The sequence below is a fragment of the Eschscholzia californica genome, unplaced genomic scaffold (assembly GCF_041429995.1).
Source record: "Eschscholzia californica isolate CP2 unplaced genomic scaffold, dmEscCali1.0.p SCAF_2, whole genome shotgun sequence".
NCBI classification, from domain to species: domain Eukaryota; kingdom Viridiplantae; phylum Streptophyta; class Magnoliopsida; order Ranunculales; family Papaveraceae; genus Eschscholzia; species Eschscholzia californica.
In genome coordinates this window covers 32,929,126-32,947,000 of record NW_028238309.1, presented here as the reverse complement: position 1 = coordinate 32,947,000, position 17,875 = coordinate 32,929,126, and positions in this window count along the sequence as shown.

The window sequence follows — 17,875 nt, the reverse complement described above, 5'->3', positions numbered from 1 at the left end:
TGGCGCCACCTTTCTAGGGTGGTTATTGGCAGTTTCAGTCGGTTACGTTATATCCGTGCTTTCTCCTTTCTTTTCTCCTGTTATAGTTATCTTGTCGAGTTTTAGTCTCTTTTCATCCTCATTCTCCTACTTTCTCTCCTTAATTTCATCCTCATATCCCCCTTTATTATCTCCTTATTCTTCTCTCACACACTATGGACGCTACCAACTCAGAATTGTTACAACAATTTGCGGAATTAACAACGGAAGAACCGTCTATTCAAACTGTTGATGGGTTTGATCAACTAAGTTTAGAACCCACGATAATCAGACATGGAGTTATTAAATTCTGCAGTGACAAACGAATTGATATTAGTCAGGCGATGATCCAATTATCTAAAGTCTTGTATGGCCTGAATATATTCTCCCTTACAGAAATTAAAGAAAATCATTATCTTATACGTTTCTCAACGAGTATGAAATTGGAAATGGCCATAGATCACTCTTTATGGGTCATTATGGAAGAATTAATCATCTTATAGGAATGCAACGACCAAATCGCCCCAATTGATCACACTTTCGACAAAGTGTGGTTTTGGGTACAAATGCATGGTATTCCTATGAGACACCTCAACAGTACCAACATCAACAGGCAAGCCTCAACTATCGGAAATTTTAAGCCTACCACTCAGGAAGACACATTAAAATGGACGGCTTTTAGAAGAGTTCGAGTCGAAATCCCAATCGCTAATTCATTACCGAAGAGGGTGAATTTGAATTTGTCTAATACTCAGTTAATCTCAGTTGAATTGCACTTTGAGAAGTTACCCATGTTTTATTTCTCTTGTGGTCGAATTGGCCATACCATTAATTTCTGCCCTACCCTTTTACATTTTGGGGATCTGCTTAAATTAAGTATAACCGAGGAACAAAGAGCCTACCTTACGTTGGCCATGCAACCTAAATATTCTGATAAGTTTAAATTTCCTTTAAACATTATAGGAAATGGAAGAGAAGTTGAATCCTTCACAGGAACAAACTTTTCTCACAATTCGGGTGTTTTAGGTCCAGCCCCTGATGGTAGAAACCATGAACAAGAGCCTATTTCGGCTTCCTCTCTTAATACTAACTTTGGGGTTGTTTTGGACAAGATTAACAAAGTGTAGAGAACTCGCTTATCTACTCTGGCCAACACCAATTCTACTCTATCCCCCACTCATTTTAATGATGGAATTAATACTGAAATGAACCCAGAACGTGGCGTCGAGGACGACGACAGACGAATCACCAAACGAATGGCACGACATGCCATATTGAAATCACCTTTGGATAAGGTCACGACTACCTTAAAGCCGATGGAAGAATGAGTATATTTGCGTGGAATTGTCGGGGAATTGGGAACCATCCGACAAAGAATGTCATATTTCAGTTCCTGAGGGCAGGCCCAATGTAGTTTTTTTATCTGAAACCAAATTGTCTAATTTGTGTAATTTTTCGTTTATTAGAAGTTTAGGTTATAGTAAATTTCATCAAATTCACTCTACTGGTAGAAGAGGAGGTCTTGCCTTCTCTGGACCGATGATATTAGTATTTCTATTAATTATTCGAATCCAAACTTGATACATGCCACTGTCTGATACTTCTATTAATAATACTTGAGACTTGTTTACTATTTATGGGCCTCCTCGTATTCAGGATAGATTATGTTTTTGGAATAATTTAAAATTGAAGTTATCTCAAGTTACTAATCCTTTTGTCTGTATAGGAGATATGAATGCAATAGGTAACTCCTTAGAAAAACATGGAGGAACACAAATCATCCCCTTCATAAATCAATTCCAGTCTTTCATCCAACAAAGTAAACTTATCGACCTTGGCTTCAATGGGCCAGCATTCACGTGGACAAATAATAGAGATCGAGTTCATCTCACTCAAGGAAGGTTGGACAGAGCCTTAGTATCTTCATATTGGCTTCTTCAATTCCCTGACGCGGGAGTGTTTCATCTACCTAGATATGCTAGTGTTCACACACCTATTCTACTCAAATTAAAAGTGGTTGGACAGATTTTACCAACTATTCAACGATTTGAAATGGCCTGGACCAAACACAGGGAGTATAAAGATACTTTTGAGAACAATTGGAATCAAGCAAATGGGAATTTTTATGAAAAAACACAAACGGTTAAAACTAATCTGATTGCGTGGAGCAAAAGATCTTCCATATGCTTCGGGATAGATTGAAAGCACTCCACAAAAGATTGGTGGACATTCAAGCTTTAAATCTTAATACTGAAATCATGGATTTAGAAAGTTCACTTCAAGAGGAAATAATTTATATAGAGGAAGTGGAAAAAACAAAATGCGAGCAACGGGCTAGACTCAAATGGGTTAATAATGGGGACCGCGGTACGAAAGCTTTTCATGTTGCAATGTATGTAAGAAGGAAAAAAAATAGAATCCATCAATTAAAACTGCAATTAGGTAACCTTAGCTCTAATGAGAGTGAAATAGCAAAAGATCTAACTAGTTTTTTTCAGAATTTGTTACAGCTGAACCAGTTAGTCAACCGCCAATGGAAGTTCTCAATGCATATAATAAAGTGATCTCAGACGAAAACACCAACGCCATCTCAGGCATTCCAACGGCAGAGGAAATTAAAAGAGTTGTAATGAATATGGGACGAAATAAAAGTCTTGGACCTGACAGACTACCGTGCGGTTATTTTCAACATAATTGGGACAAATTTGGCAACAAACTCATACTTTTCGTATAAAGTATATTCAGATCAGGTTCCATCGATTCTTCCCATAATTATACAACTCTTGCACTGATTCCTAAGGTCAAAAATCCGAGTTGCGCGTCTGATTTTCGTCCAATCTCACTATGGAATTCCATTTACAAATTCATCACCAAAATAACAGCAAACCGTTTAAAACCTTTTCCTGAAGAAAATATAATGTGGACCCAAAATGGTTTTGTACCGAATAGACAAATCTTGGACAATATTGTCATAACACAAGAGTTGTTATACTTTATGCATGGGTCCAGGGCTAAAAGTGGTGGCTTTTCACTAAAAATGGATATGACAAAGGCATACGACAGGGCGAGTTGGCAATTTATGGAGCAAGTACTTAAGGCTTTAGGCCTAAAAGGAAAGCTCCTCCAACTTATTTTAACTTGCCTCACCACCCCAACTTTCTATATTCAGGTTAATGGTCACCTTTATGGGAGCTTTCAGAGCTCTCGAGGACTAAGGCAAGGGTGTCATTTGTCACTCTACCTTTTATCCTCTCGTCGCAAGCACTATCCCTACTTATTTCTCATTATGAATCAAAGTGTTTGTTCACGGGTTACATGGTTAATCCCACTAGTCCCTCAATCTCACATCTATTATTTGCTGATGATTTAATCATTTTTGGTAAAGCTACTAACAAAAATTTAACCCTTATTCTAGAATTCATGTCGATTTACTCCAGCTTTTCAAGACAGGCAGTTAATTATGAAAGATCCTCCATTTACTTCAGTTCAGGAGTGCCACCTACAATCAAAACCCAATTCCAGTCAATACTTCATGCTCCAATCATGACAGATCAATCAAAATATCTCGGAGCTCTACTTCTAAAACCAGGCAATAGAATCAAAAGCTATGGTTGGTTAAAAGATAAATTTCAGAAATCATTATCGGGTTGGAAATAAAAATTGGGTTCTCAAGCAGGAAGAACTGTTCTAATCAAATCAGCTCTAAGCCCTCTTTGTGTTTATCCTTTCAGTTATTAGATGGTCCCAAAACGAATTATTCAAGAGCTAGAAAAGGAACAGAGATCCTTTTGGTGGGGCCATGGTGTGGATGAAAGAAAACTGCATTTTATTAATTGGAATTTAATTAGTAGCTCATAGATACATGGGGGTTTAGGTATTCGATCTCTTATTAAAGTAAACGAGTCTCTTGTGGCTAAAATAGTGTGGCGTTTTTTAACAGATAAGCAGGCAGTTTGGGTCAAATTATTAACAGCAAAATACATCAAATAGGGAGATTTTTGGATAGTTGATCAACACAAACCTGCTTCACATTTTTGGAAATCCATTCTCCAAACTAGAAACACGATGAAAGAGACCATATGGATGATTGGAGATGGAAAGAGACACAAGGATAATGGAAGATGCATGGATCCCTGAAATGATAAATTACAAACCAATTTTAATGCAAAATCTTCCATCCAATATAACCTGGGTTGCTGACTTAATTGATCATAATATAAATCATTGGAAAGATCACATACTACATCAATATATCAACCCAGAATCGATTACAGCCATAAAAAATATAACCATACCAAGAAATCAAGCAAGGGACAGATTAATATGGATAAAGACAGGAAGGGCAATTTCACTACAAAATCTTACTATTCAACCATAAAAGTCAGACCAATACTTTCAATAGAAACATCAGATGTTCCCTGGTCGAAACTTTTGAAGAAGACTCAAATGGATCCTAAAATCCATCTTTTCATATGGAAGTTGTTACATGATGAGTCATCAACATTATCAAACATTGGGCAAAGAATCACTATGGTTAGTCAGTTTTGTCAAATGTGCTCAAGAGATGAAATCGAAACTGCTCAACATTTATTTGGGTCGTGCTCAAAATTTCGATCATTGCTCTTACACATTCAGGACTCTGATCTATTAGATCTGAGTACCAACTATATTGAAAATATCAGAAATCTACTGAATAAAGGAGAGGAATCGAATGACTTATGGTATAAGTACACTTATCTCTTGTGGAACTAGTGGAAGAGCCGAAACGAGCTTCATTTCCAATCATCAATGGTAGATCTAGCAAATATCTAGAGGAAGACTACTTTAGATTTACGCCAAAACCCTATATTGCTTGTTACTTCTCCTCTTTCTACTGTTTTGCAGACACAGATATGGATCCCACCAACTTTTGGAAGAATCAAGAAAAATGTTGACGGTGCTTACCGATACAATGGTGCAGCAGCAGCAGTTGCAAGAGATTGGAGAGGAGAGATAGTAGATTCGTTATCTTTTGCTTTTGCGCCGGTTTCATCTTTACACAGTGAAGTGAAGAGTTTTGGTTTAGGGTTAGAGTTGACTGAGAAACTTGACCATTATTCGTTCGATTTGGAGGGTGATTCACTGGCTGTGGTTAACCTAATAATAGACGGACAAGATTCAAGCCCGTGGCGATTGAGTCATGACCTTCACGAACTATGTGGCGCTTCGGGAAGAAAATCTGTGATTCTTACCCCACTGTATTAGAGAAGGAAATGTGGTCCCCCAAGAATTGGCTTCTTCAACTTTGACCCTTGCTTTTCATAATTAGTCCCTGTTTTTTGTGCTCATGTAAACATTACATCCTTTTGGATGTTTTTATATGCCTTTTGACTTTCACTGAAAAGATATATTTCTAGAAAGAATTCATAATCATTAGTCTAAATTTTGTAACAACTATTATTGATCAGGAAATTTGAGAAAATAAAAGAAGAAAAAAGAAGTGTTGACAAAAAAGGGACTTTGGAACTTGGGCTTCGAAAATAAGTAGCCTTCGATCTAAGGAGCCCAGACACCAACATTGTCCATTAACTTGGGAAGTATATAGGCACATGACGGTTCTAAGAACCACCACGCCGACATTCTTGACAAAACGTCTTGACTGAGTTTTTTTGATTAAACGTGTTGACTGACTTGCTTTGTTGCAATGACTGACCTGCTACAACTCCACTACAAACTTTCTTTTATATGTGTTCCAAACATGAATATTGTTTTTTTCGAATACATTAGAAAAGAAGATTCGGTCTCTAGAATCCGAAACATTTTTGAATAAAAATGGGATCTACAGTCTACTATCTGATCGAAACAACTGGGCAGCATACTCGGACCGTGACTGACAATTTAGGAGGCCAGTGCAAAACCTATGTCAAGAAAATAATTACGCAAAATGATAATAATAAATTTCGAAATAATTTAATTGTAAAAGAGATTAAATCGTGGATAAATTCATTCTTAACATACGAAATTGCGATACAATCGACCTAATGTTTTTTCATTCTCTCATTTGCTCAAGTAAAATTTTCTGGGCATACCCTATTTCCTATATCTCTCTTAATCTTCTTGCATCAATTAATTTTTGGATTAATTTCGGTTTGCCTCCTACTTGTGACTAACATACCATTTCATTCCTCAATTGTGTCTCGCATCTCATTCGAGCCTTCAAGACCTCCAGTTGTTTTTATTTTACTTCTTTTCCGTTTCAGCCATTAAGACATATCCTTCTACCACCAGTCTCTCTTTTCTATTTGAACTTTGCCCAATCAACAACAGAGCGTTAAACCCCGACCAATGGGGAAGAGCTTATATCATGTCGTCAAAGGCTTCAATAAGAAGGGTTTTGACGAAAAGGGTTCCATGCCTTCAAAGCTCTCCAGATCAGAGGGTTTCATGCCTAAAATCTTCAGATATGAGGATTTCACACTCGAAACCCTTCGGATTTGAGAAAGGCTTCCAATGGCCAAAAACCATTCAGCATGTCGAAGGATTTACTGCCTAAAACCCTTCATCATGTTGAAGGGTTTTTTTACATAAACCTTTTGATATGACGAGGGTTTCACGCCCATTCCCATTCTTAGAGATATTTAAAATCTGAAAGGATGGTATTTTGACGATGTTTTAATACCATTTAGCCGAGTTCTAGTAGTATAGACCAAAAGGATCTATGTTACAAATTGGTGCTTTGCCTTCCATATTTAGCTATTGACGTTGCTCTTGTCTGTAATAAGTATTCTACATACATAATATGTAATATACATTTATTTATCATTTATCTGTTGATTTAATTTACTAATTTATCATATATAATGTACATCATATATTCATTCCGCAAGTCAGCTCCGCATTGCTTCAGACTCATCCCTATCCAAAATCAGCTCTACAAGCCAGCTCTGCACTTCTTCAAAACTAGCTCTGTCCAGAGACAGCTCAACTCTACAAGCCAGCTCCGCACTACTTCGGACCTCAATTCTACCCGCGTCAGTATATGCAATGGTCTAAATGTCGAAAGCTCTTTAATAAAACGACACTGCTCGTACCACATGAAAATTTCTCTTATAATACAACATTATCTCAAATACAATGATGTTTCAATTCATGTCATATTTTGTCTGTGCAAAACAGGCTAAGGGCTTTAACGCCACAAAACTTAGTCTAACCCTAGACTTTCTCAAGCTCTAAGCTATGACTAGGGGACAAATAGACAGTGTACAATACTTCACGGGTTTCAAACGCTTCGTGATACTCCACATACACTGACTCGAGCATTCAAACAAGGCAAGCAACTCTGTTCACATAATGTAGTTTGCCAAATTGACCAGCTACTAAAATTTTGTACCATTGGAGTCTTGGACTTGTCTTGTTAGGACGGAAGTGGACAGAGGAGTCTGGGACTAAGGGGTGGGTGTGGCGAGGCGGGGATGTGTATGTATTCATTTTAGAGTGTCTTGCATGACCTAGCTGACTTTTGGATAGAGCTGGTTCTGAAGCAAGGCAGAGCTAACTTGTAGAGCAAAGCTGTCATTCGGAGCTGAGCTGACTTTAGACAAAGCTGGTTCTGAAGCAGTGCAGAGCTGGCTTGCAGAGCTGGATTATAGGAAAAATTGGAGTCTGAAGCAGTGCGGAGCTGGCTTGCAAAGTTGGATTATCTTCAAGTGGGGTAGACTCAGAGTTATGCTTTTGTTCGTCTCTTGGAGATATAGATATTGTCATTGACTTTGCTTGGCAAAGTGATTGTCGTTTCCTCCCGCTTGTCCCCTAGTCGAAGCTTGGTTTGCCTGCACGCCCCATGGTGGGAGGACCATCGACCCTCCGATGCCCAAGTCAGTAAGTGATGTAAAAGGTAAATTATTTATTAGTGAAATTGAGTTAGAAATAATACCGCTTTTGGTGTTTTGCATTCCAACTATTGTTGATGTCTAGACCTTCTTATGAGCGGAGCTTGTATGCTCCCTGTCCCACTACTTGGGTGATCAGGTAAGACCCTTTCCAAGTGGGAGCCAGTTTGCCTACTCCTGCCTGTTTGGTGTTCTGAAAGACCTTTTGAAGTACCTTCTGATTTCAAAAAATGGCTTTCCGTTATATCAGCATAAAAAGGGAGTTGATGCATGACAGCTTCCGTTATGTATGAATCCTCCATTATGATAGGGGTTGATTAGCGTGGCGTTCCTGCTTACAGCTCTGCTTGTTGCTCAATTTCCTGCTCTGCTTCCTGCTCTGCTTCTCTTTAGTCCAACTCCTTGCTCCTGTTCGTCTGTTCTCGAGGGGGAAAACCTGCAAAGGGTTCGAAAACCGCTCTGACGCTCAAGCCAGTCAGGGTGCTCTTTGCAGGACAAGAATGAATATTGATTGATTCTTTTTTTGGGGGAAGCGATCGTGTCCGGTGAAGGACGATGTGGGGGGCCTTTTATAGGCGATGTTAGGCCGACTGTGATTAGTGGCGGTGGTTAGGCGGTTGCCGTCCAACCGAAGGGCAAGTTTCCTCTCTTGAGTATCTAAGATTTCTCTCAGAGTCTATCCCGAATCTTTTATAAGTGGAAGTTCCTAAGTTCAAGGATTCTTCGTAGATATCTTGCCGGGGTGATAGACTCTAAAGGAGAAGTTTCCTCCTTTAGATACGTGGAGTCTAAACTGGCTTAAACACTTCGAGATGTGTGTCCAACTGAGATCTTTCTAGAAGTTTCGGGGTTAAGTCGGCAGGTCGCTTGGCGCTGCTGCCTCCCCAATTCTGGGCGTAAGACATTAGCCGAACCTGTGTGGACCCCGATTCCTTTGAAGACCCCATGGCTGATCTGTCCATGCCAAGGGCATTTTGCAGGGCTGGTTTTCTCTGGCCGACCTCCCAGTTAGGGGAATATTTGGTGGACCATCGGGGGCTCAGCTGTAGTGCTGCCTTAAGTCGGGTTGACAAAATTGACTTTAGGTTCTTGACTCTTCAGACGTTAGTAAGCGTTTGGACATTTTATGCATCATCATGAGTCCCGCCACTCCTTAATCAAAAGTAATGAGACTAGGGAGTAGAAGCAACTCGTGTGTTTTAAACATTGAAGACCTTGAAGTCAAGGATTTTACCTAGACTAGAGAGTTGTTTCGTGAAGCTCGGTCCTTCTTTCGATTTTCAAGAGCTGCATATTTCTGAGCTGATTTGTGCCGAGCTGAGAGATGCTATTGATGGTAAAACCTCTTTTCTTTAAGGTTGTACTTGCCAGAACTGATTCAAGCTGTGTTTGCATTGAAGGACGCGTGGTTTGTTCTCTCGAGACACGTTTCGACTTCTGCTCAAGCAATTAATTTCCTTACCATGCGTGATTCTGTGACGTCATAGCTCTGATCTTCTGATCGCGCGTTTTCGGCGACAATCATTTAGGTAACTGCGCACGACAACTATCTAGGCATGCACGGACACGTGGTGCCTTGCTTGTGGGGGAGTTGATGCGTTACCTCGAAACCTGCTAATATCTCATCGAATCTGATCAGTCTCGCGCTACGTATATCCCTTGGTCATTATTCCTCTGAGTGTTCCCGAGATGTGTTTGGTCTTTGCTTTAATGACCCTCTGTCTGTTTTAAAGAAGTCTCTTGGTTATTTCATTCCAGTATAAATAACCTTCTTTGGTTCTTTAACTCTTCATCATCGAAAGTTAGAGAAGATCCTTCCTTTGCAGATATTTTTCTACTTTGCTCCTTACCTTCTATTTTCATCGGAGACCCGAGATGAGGCCTCTGTTTGACTTCGTACTTGGTGTTCTCGTTGGTGATGTTTTTCCGATGATGGGGATAGTTAAGGGTAACTTTTCTGATAACCGAGATAGTTACCCGGGATACCAATTTAGGTCTTGCCCCAAAAATGGTGGTCTTGGCCAGGTGTCAGTCATGGCACTCCCGTTAGCAGAGGACCCTTTTTGCTAGATTGTCCCTTTCCCCGGTGCCCCTTTGAGGTTCTGATGTCGATCCACGAGGTATGGGTGATCTCGGTCCTTTTGGCGCTTTCTTACCTTCAACTTCTTTTAATTTGTAGCAATTCTTTCTGATGATGCATAAAAATGTCAAGACGTTGACTAACGTCTGAAGAGTCAAGATCAGACCTGAAGTTTACTTGCTGATGTCAAAAAATGGCTTTCCGTTAGATCAGCATGAAATAGGGAGTTGATGCATGACAGCCTCCGTTATGTGTTGTTGTTCTGTTAAGTTGAGTATTGTTATGCTCAGTGCCTCCACTTCTTGCTCTGCTTCCTGCTCTGCTCACTGCTCCGCTTCTTGCTACGCTTACTGCTCTGCTCCTTGCTCCCTGCTCCTACTCCTTGCTCCTTGCTTCTACTCCTCGTTCCTAGCTCCTAGTCCTGTTCGTCTGCTCCCAAGGGGGGAAAACGTGCAAAGGATTCGAAAACCGCTCCTACGCTCAAGCCAGTCAAGGTGCTCTTTGTAGTAAAAGAATGAATTTTGATTGATCCTTTTGGAGGGCGAGTTGTGGGAACTCTGAGTTTTGGGTGATCTTTTTAGGTTCAGAGATCGTATCCTTTGAAGGACGATGTGGGGGGCCTTTTATAGGCGATGTTAGGCCGACTTTAATTAGTGGCGGTGGTGAGGCGGTTGCCGTCAGACCAAAGAGAAAGTTTCCTCTCTCGAGTATCTAGGGTTTCTCTTAGAGTCTATCTCGGATCTTTGATAAGTGGAAGTTCATAAGTTCAAGGATTCTTCGTAGATATCTTGCCGATGTGATAGATCCCAGAGGAAAAGTTTCGTCCTTCAGTTACGTGGAGTCTAAGCGGGCTTAAACACTTCGAGATGTGTGGCCGACTGAGATCCTTCTGGAAGATTCGGGATTAAGTCGATAGATCGCCGAGCGCTGCTGCCTTCCCATTTCTGGGCGTAAGACATTGGTCGGATCTGTTTGGACCCCCCTTACTCCTCTGAAGACCCAGGGCTGATCTTAGGGGTGGCAATGGGTACCCGTTTACCCGAGAACCGAACCGACCCCGAGTCTTAATGGGTAGGTACTGGGTATAGGTTTTAGATCCATTAAGGAAATCGGGTCTTAAATGGGTATACCCGAAAGGACCCGACTAGGAGGCGGGTCCTTATCGGGTATATCCGCCGGGTACCCGACGGGTAATGGGTACCCGAGATAATACAAAAAAATACCCTAGATTATATAGTATTCTTGTACGTCAGGGTTTTTCTCACCAAGTTACCAACTCACCAAGTTATGAAATTTCTCAAATCCTCTTTTCCTTGGTTGAAAACTAATTTATAAAACACAAAAGTGACCGAGTTAATATAACATAAAGGTTCATTTCTTCTTTCTTGATTCCCCTAATCTCTAATCTCTTATACTCATCAAATATTGTACCCGAGATATTTGCTTATTTAAGGATCTATGTCGTTTATGATATTTCTTTTCACTAGATTCATGCAAATTCTTCTACTTTAAGAAATATTTGATATACTTTTGTGAATACCCAATGGGTACCCGATACCCGATGGGTACCCGAGAATTTTAAAGGTTCCGGTTCTGGATCCTTTGATTGAGGTACCGGTACCGGAACCGTCAAGAACCGAAACCGTTACGATTTATAGGTTCCGGTTCTGGATAGTTAAATACCCGAACCGGAACCGACCCGTTGACACCCCTAGCTGATCTGTCCATGCCAAGGGCGTTTGCAAGGCTGGTTTCTTCTGACCAACCTCCCAGTTAGGGGAATGTTTGGTGGACCATCAGGAGCTCAGCGATCCTGCTTCCTTAAGCCGAGTTGACCCAGTAGAATTCAGGTCTGATCTTGACTCTTCAGACATTGGTCAACATCTGGACATTTCTATGCATCATCATGAGTCCCGCCAATCCTTAGGCAAAAGTAATGAGACTAAGGAGTAGAAGTAACTCGTGTGTTTTAATTATTGAAGATCTTGAAGTCGAGGTTTTTACCTCGACTAGAGTTGTTTCGTGAAGCTTAATTTTTTTTTTCTTTTGATTTTCCAGAGCTGTGCATTCCCGAACTGGCTTGTGCTGAGTTGATGGAGGCTGCTGAGCTGAAGTCGAGGTTTTTACCTGGACTAAAGCTGTTTCGTGAAGCTTGTTTTTTTTCTTCTGGTTTTCCAGAGCTGTGCATTCCTGAACTGGCTTGTGCTGAGCTGATGGGGGCTGCTGGTAGTAAAACTTTCTTCCTCTACGTCTGCTTTTTGCCAGAACTGACTTGAGTTTTGTCTGCCTTAGATTGTTGAATGCGTGGTTCATCTTTTCGAGACACGTTTCTACTTCTGTCTAAATGATTAATTTCCTTTTCATGCGTGATTCTGTGACGTCACGTATTTGATCTTCTGACTGCCCATTTTCGGCGCTGATCTTTTTGGTTGATGTTCACGGTAACCTTTTCGGCATGCACGGACATGTGGTGTCTTGCTAGTGGTGAGACTGTCACGTCTCTTTGAAATCCGCTGATATCCTTTCCGCTAATTGATCTCGAGCTGTGGGTATTGCTGATCATCACTCCTTCGCGTGTTCCCGAGATGGGTTTTGGTCTTCGCCTTTAATGCCCCTCATCCGTTTCGAGGAGTCCTCTAACTGTCCTTTTCCATTATAAATAGCCTGCCTTCATTCATCAGTTTCCTGTTATCAAGAGCCAGAGAGAAGAAACCTTTCCTCGCTCCTTTACCTTCTGTTTTCGTCAAAAATCCTAGATGAGGCCCTTGTCTGAATTCACGCTCAGCGTTCTCTTTGGTGATGTTTTTCCGATGATGGAGATAGGTAAGGGTAACTTTTCCGACAATGGAGATAGTTACACGGGATACCAGTTGGGGTTCAACCCCAAAAATGGTTTTTTGCCCAGGTGCCAGTCATGGCATTCCCGTTAATGGAGGATCTACAGGATAGGGGTGACCTTGATCCTCTTGGCACTTCTTTACCTTCAACTCCTTTTAATTTTTAGGAATTTCTTCTGTAATGGACTCAAATGATTGTACTCCTTTTGATGTATCTTGATTGCAATTTCTTCTGTAATAGACCTTTCTTATGAATATTGCCATTTCTCTGAACTGTCGTGCCTTTTCTGTTTCTGAATGTTGAGTTGTTCTCCTGTTTGCTTTCCTTGTTTCCGGTCGTCCTGAAAAATCAATTGGCCATTATGGGTATTGTAGACCCTAGCTTACTAATGGTTCCCTAAACTTACTACGCATGCTCCCAATGATCGCTCCTGCAAAAACCAAAGAAAGGTATGCTTAATCTATCATGCTCTAATCTATTTCCTTCTGCAAAATAAAACCCAAATTAGCATAACTCCGAGAATCATAGTGATTTTCGAGTCTGGTTTTGCCCTTGATCAAGGCTATCGCTCCCAGGGCTGTCTTTTATTAGTCTGGTCTCAATCAATTTAGCTACGATTTTTCCTTGGACCCTTAGTCGTTGCTTTCGCTAGCAGGGCTGGTTTCGTTGGCTCGAGCACAACTAGTTTGGCTAGGACTTCTCCTTAGACCTCTGGTCGTATCATGGGCTACCAAAGCTGGTATCGTCAGCTTGAGCTCGACTAGTTTCGTTAGGACTTCTCCTTAAACCTCTAGTTGTAGCTTGGGCTACCAGTGCTAGTATCGTCGGCTTGAACTCGACTAGTTTCGCTTGGACTTCTCCTTAAACCTCTGGTTGTAGCTTGGGCTACCAGAGCTAGTTTCGTTGGCTTGAGCACAACTAGTTTTCACCGGGACTCCTCCCGTACCCCTGGTCGTAGCTTGGGCCACCAGGTATGTTTTTGTCTTCTTCTCAATGATAAGCTTCACTAGGACTTCTCCTCATACCCCCGGTCACCTTTGCCAGGATTGTAGGTTAACTAGGACTTCTCCTTATGTCCCTTAATGGGGATCGCGTTTCACCTGAGTAAAATCTTCTGTTTAACTAGGACTGCTCCTTGCAAGGTCCTCTGGTCGTTGCCTTAGCTACCAGAGCTACCTAATTTTGCCGGCTTGAGCACGGTCAGTTTTAACTAGGACTCCTCCTTGGGATCTTGGTAAGGGGTCCGTTTTTCTCGAATGAAGTTTCACTTTAACTAGGACTGCTCCTTAAGGTTTTTGGTCGTTGCCTTAGCTACCAGAGCTGCCTTTGTTATTGCCAGAGTAAGGCGAGGTGATTTTTACTAGGACTCCTCCTTTAGATATCTGATTGCCATCTCTACTGCCAGGGCTGTTAGCTCTACTAGGGTCGAGTGAGTGTATCAGTTCATGCTTATGAGTGTGCTGAAATCTAATTTGATTTCTTATAGCATCCTTAATCAATTTAACATCATAAAGACTAGTTTATCTATTTCCTTGTGGACTCGGCTGATGTTATCGTGTTTAAGATACGTCGGTTTTTTTCTTCTAGAAGGCGAACTTGAGGTGTTCGGCGTTCCAGGGGTGTGTGAGGATCTGGCCTGACGCATTCTCCAACCTGTATGTACCGAGGCCCACAATTTTTACTATCTTGTAAGGCCCCTTCCATGTGGGGAAAAGTTTGGCTGTCGATGGTTTCTAGGTGAATCTGGAATTTCTCCATACCATGTCTCCGACATCAAACTTTCTTATCCTCATGTGAGATCGGTGCTGCTTAGTCATTGTGTCTTTGAAGGCGAGGTTTCTTAGTTTTGCCCGATCTCGAACTTCGTCTATTAGGTCCAGATGTTTTAACGCTATCATTGGTCACGGGGTCAAAGTGCTTTACCCTTAGACTCAGTTTACCTATTTCTACAGGCAGTACGGCGTCCATGCCATATACCATTCGAAAGGGCGTTTCTCCTGTGGCTCTTCACGGTGTGATGCGGTAGGTCCACAACACATCCGGGAGTTCGTCCACCCAGTTTTTGGTTTTGTAGAATTTTGTTTTAATGTACTTAACCAGAGTTTTGTTAGTTACCTCGACCTGTCCATTTCCGACGGGATGTGCTGAGTTGACGTAAGCTGGTTTGATTCTGTACTCCGTAAGGAATTCCTTCATGGCGTCATTGTTGAATTGTGGCCCGTTATCCATGATTAGGATTGGGAACCCCAAACCGAGTTATTATGTTGGCCCATAATACGCTGGTAATCTCCTCCGTTCGAGTCCTGGTCAATGCTATCGCCTCCACCAATTTGGTGAAGTAATCTACCATGACTAGCAGCATCTTTTTCCCCCTGTTCCTGCTGGAAAGGGACATACTAAGTCTATTCCCCACTGCGCGAAAGGACAGGGGCTTGTAATCAGTGTTAGCTCGGCAGGATGTAACCCATAGTCGTTAGCGTACACCTAGCATGATTCGCAGTATTTGGTGTGCTTGATGCAATCTTCCAACATTCCTGACCAGTAGTACCCAGCTAAAGTCAGCTGCCTGTACAACATTCTCGGGCCGGCATGATTTCCTGCAGTCCCTCCATGTACTTCTTCCATCACATATTCCTGTTCGTCTTTTGCTAAACAACATCGCAATGGGTGAATGAGAGATTTCCGATATAGTAGCCCCCTGAGCAGGGTGTATCTCGAAGCATTCCTGCGTATTCTCCTGACTTCGTTGATGTCTTCTGGAAGTTTTTGGTTTGATAGGTATTCTACGTATGATTTCATCCATGTATCCCCTTGTGCTACTCTGATGGCCATTATCTCTTGCGCCTTGTCAATGCTCCTTTCTTCCAATGTGTGGAATACTACTTTGGGAATAGTGGCTGGTCCGCTGATCATCTTAGACAAAACGTCGGCCAATGTGTTTTCTTCGCGAGGTATCTTGGTGAAGGTGACCTTCTCGAAGTTCCCCGCCAATTCCTTGACTTTTTTCAAATATTTTATCATGTCGATTCCTTTCGCTTCATAGTCTCCGTTGACGTGATTTACGACTAACTGGGTGTCATTGTAAACTCTGACATTCGCGACTCTGGCTTTCAAAGCCAACTTTAAACCTGCCAATAGGGCTTCATATTCGGCTTCGTTATTGGTTACGACGAACCTGAACGTGGTGGTCTGGAAGGTCTTCTCCTCTTCTGACTAATCAGCACTGCTCCTGCTCCTTTAACTGCTTCACTAGAGACTCCATCTACGAAAAGAGTCTAGATCTGCTCTGGCCCGAAGCTGGCTGTTGTAACAGAACATTTCGTTACAAAATCGGCTAATGTTTGCCCTTTTATCGCGGTCTGAGGCTCGTATCTAAATCAAATTTGCTTAATTCTACTGCCCACTTGGTTAACCTTCCTGAAAGATCCATTTTCTGGAGTATGTTCTTGAGCGGCCGATCCATTTGTACAATTATTGTGTGAGCCTGGAAGTAGGGGCGGAACTTTCTGGCTGTTAGGATGAGCGCGAATCCCAATTTTCCCACAGTCGGGTAATTCAGCTCTGCTCCACCCAATACTTTGCTCACGAAATATATTGGATGCATTATTCCATCTATCGTTTTGATTACCACCACTGAGACTGCCTCTCCCGAAGTTGCGAGATAGACGGTTAGCTCGTCCCCAGGACTGGGGCTAACTAACAATGGTAGTCCCATCAGATGTGTCTTCAGTGCTTGGAATGCTTCTTCTGCTTCGTCTGTCCGTGTGAAATCTGGTATCTTGCGGAGAGTCTTGAAGAAAGATAGGGCCTTGTCTCCCATTTGGCTGAGGAACCTAAAGAGAGACGCCAACCTTCCCATCAATCGTTGAACATCTTTTCGGCTTTTCGGGCTAGGCATGTCTCTTAGCGCTGTGATTTCTCGGGGTTCAGCTTCATGTTATACGCCTGAAGTGTGTCGAAGGCGATTTTCAGACTGGGTGTTAGGTCTTTCCGAGCTCTGCTAGCTTTTTACGATCATGTCGTCCACGTAGCATTCGACCATTTTTCCAAGCTGGTCTCTGAAAATCCTGTTGACAAGACGTTGATATGTAGCTCCAACATTTTTTAGACCGAAGGGCATCTGCTGATAGCAATATAGCCCTCGGTTAGTTAAGAAGGAAGTGTGCTCCTGATCTGTCCAGTGCATAGCAATATGATGGTATTCTGAAAAAGCATCCATAAACCTGAGTAGTTCGTGGCCGGCGGTGGAGTCCACCAGCTGATCTATAGATGGTAACGGGAAATTGTCCATCGGGCAGGCTTTTTTGAGGTCGGTGAAATCTATGCACATTCGGTATGTGTCATTTTTCTTTTTTACTTGTACCACGTTGGCTAGCCATTCTGGATATCGTGCTTCTCTTATGACCCCTGATGCTAAGAGTTTCTCCACCTGCCTGGCTATCTGAGCCTGTTTGGCGGGTGCCTCCTTTTTTTTGTTTCACGGGCCGACTCCCCTCCCTTACGTTGAGTTTGTCAGTGATGATCCCAGGATCGATCCCGGGTACTTCATCGGTACCGAAGGCGAAATATGACGATGTGCCTTTAGAAAGGACTCCAGCCCGTCCTTCTCGACTTTGTTCAAGGTGTTTCCAATGTTACCTCACTGGCCTTTTCCCCAATCTGCACTGGTACGGTGAGGTCCGCTGTCCTTTCCTCTCCCTCCACGAATTCACCTCTTCTCGGTCCTTCGGTCTCCGGTTCTTGATTTTCTGGGGAAAGTAATTTTTCCTCGGGGTTGGTGGCGGCGTCATGTGACGTCATAATTTCCTGATGGACTTAAGAAAAATAGTTAATCCGAAAAAACGGTTAAATAGGGTTCGGGTTATCGAATTATTGATTTTGCTGGAGATCCCCTCCTTTTAGCGCCAAATGCTGATGTCAAAAAATGGCTTTCCATGAGATCAACATGAAATAGGGAGTGGATGCATGACATCCTCCGTTAAGTGTTGTTGTTCTGTTAAGTCGAGTATTGTTCTGCTCAGTGCCTCCACTTCCTGCTCTGCTTCCTGCTCTGCTCACTGCTCCGCTTCTT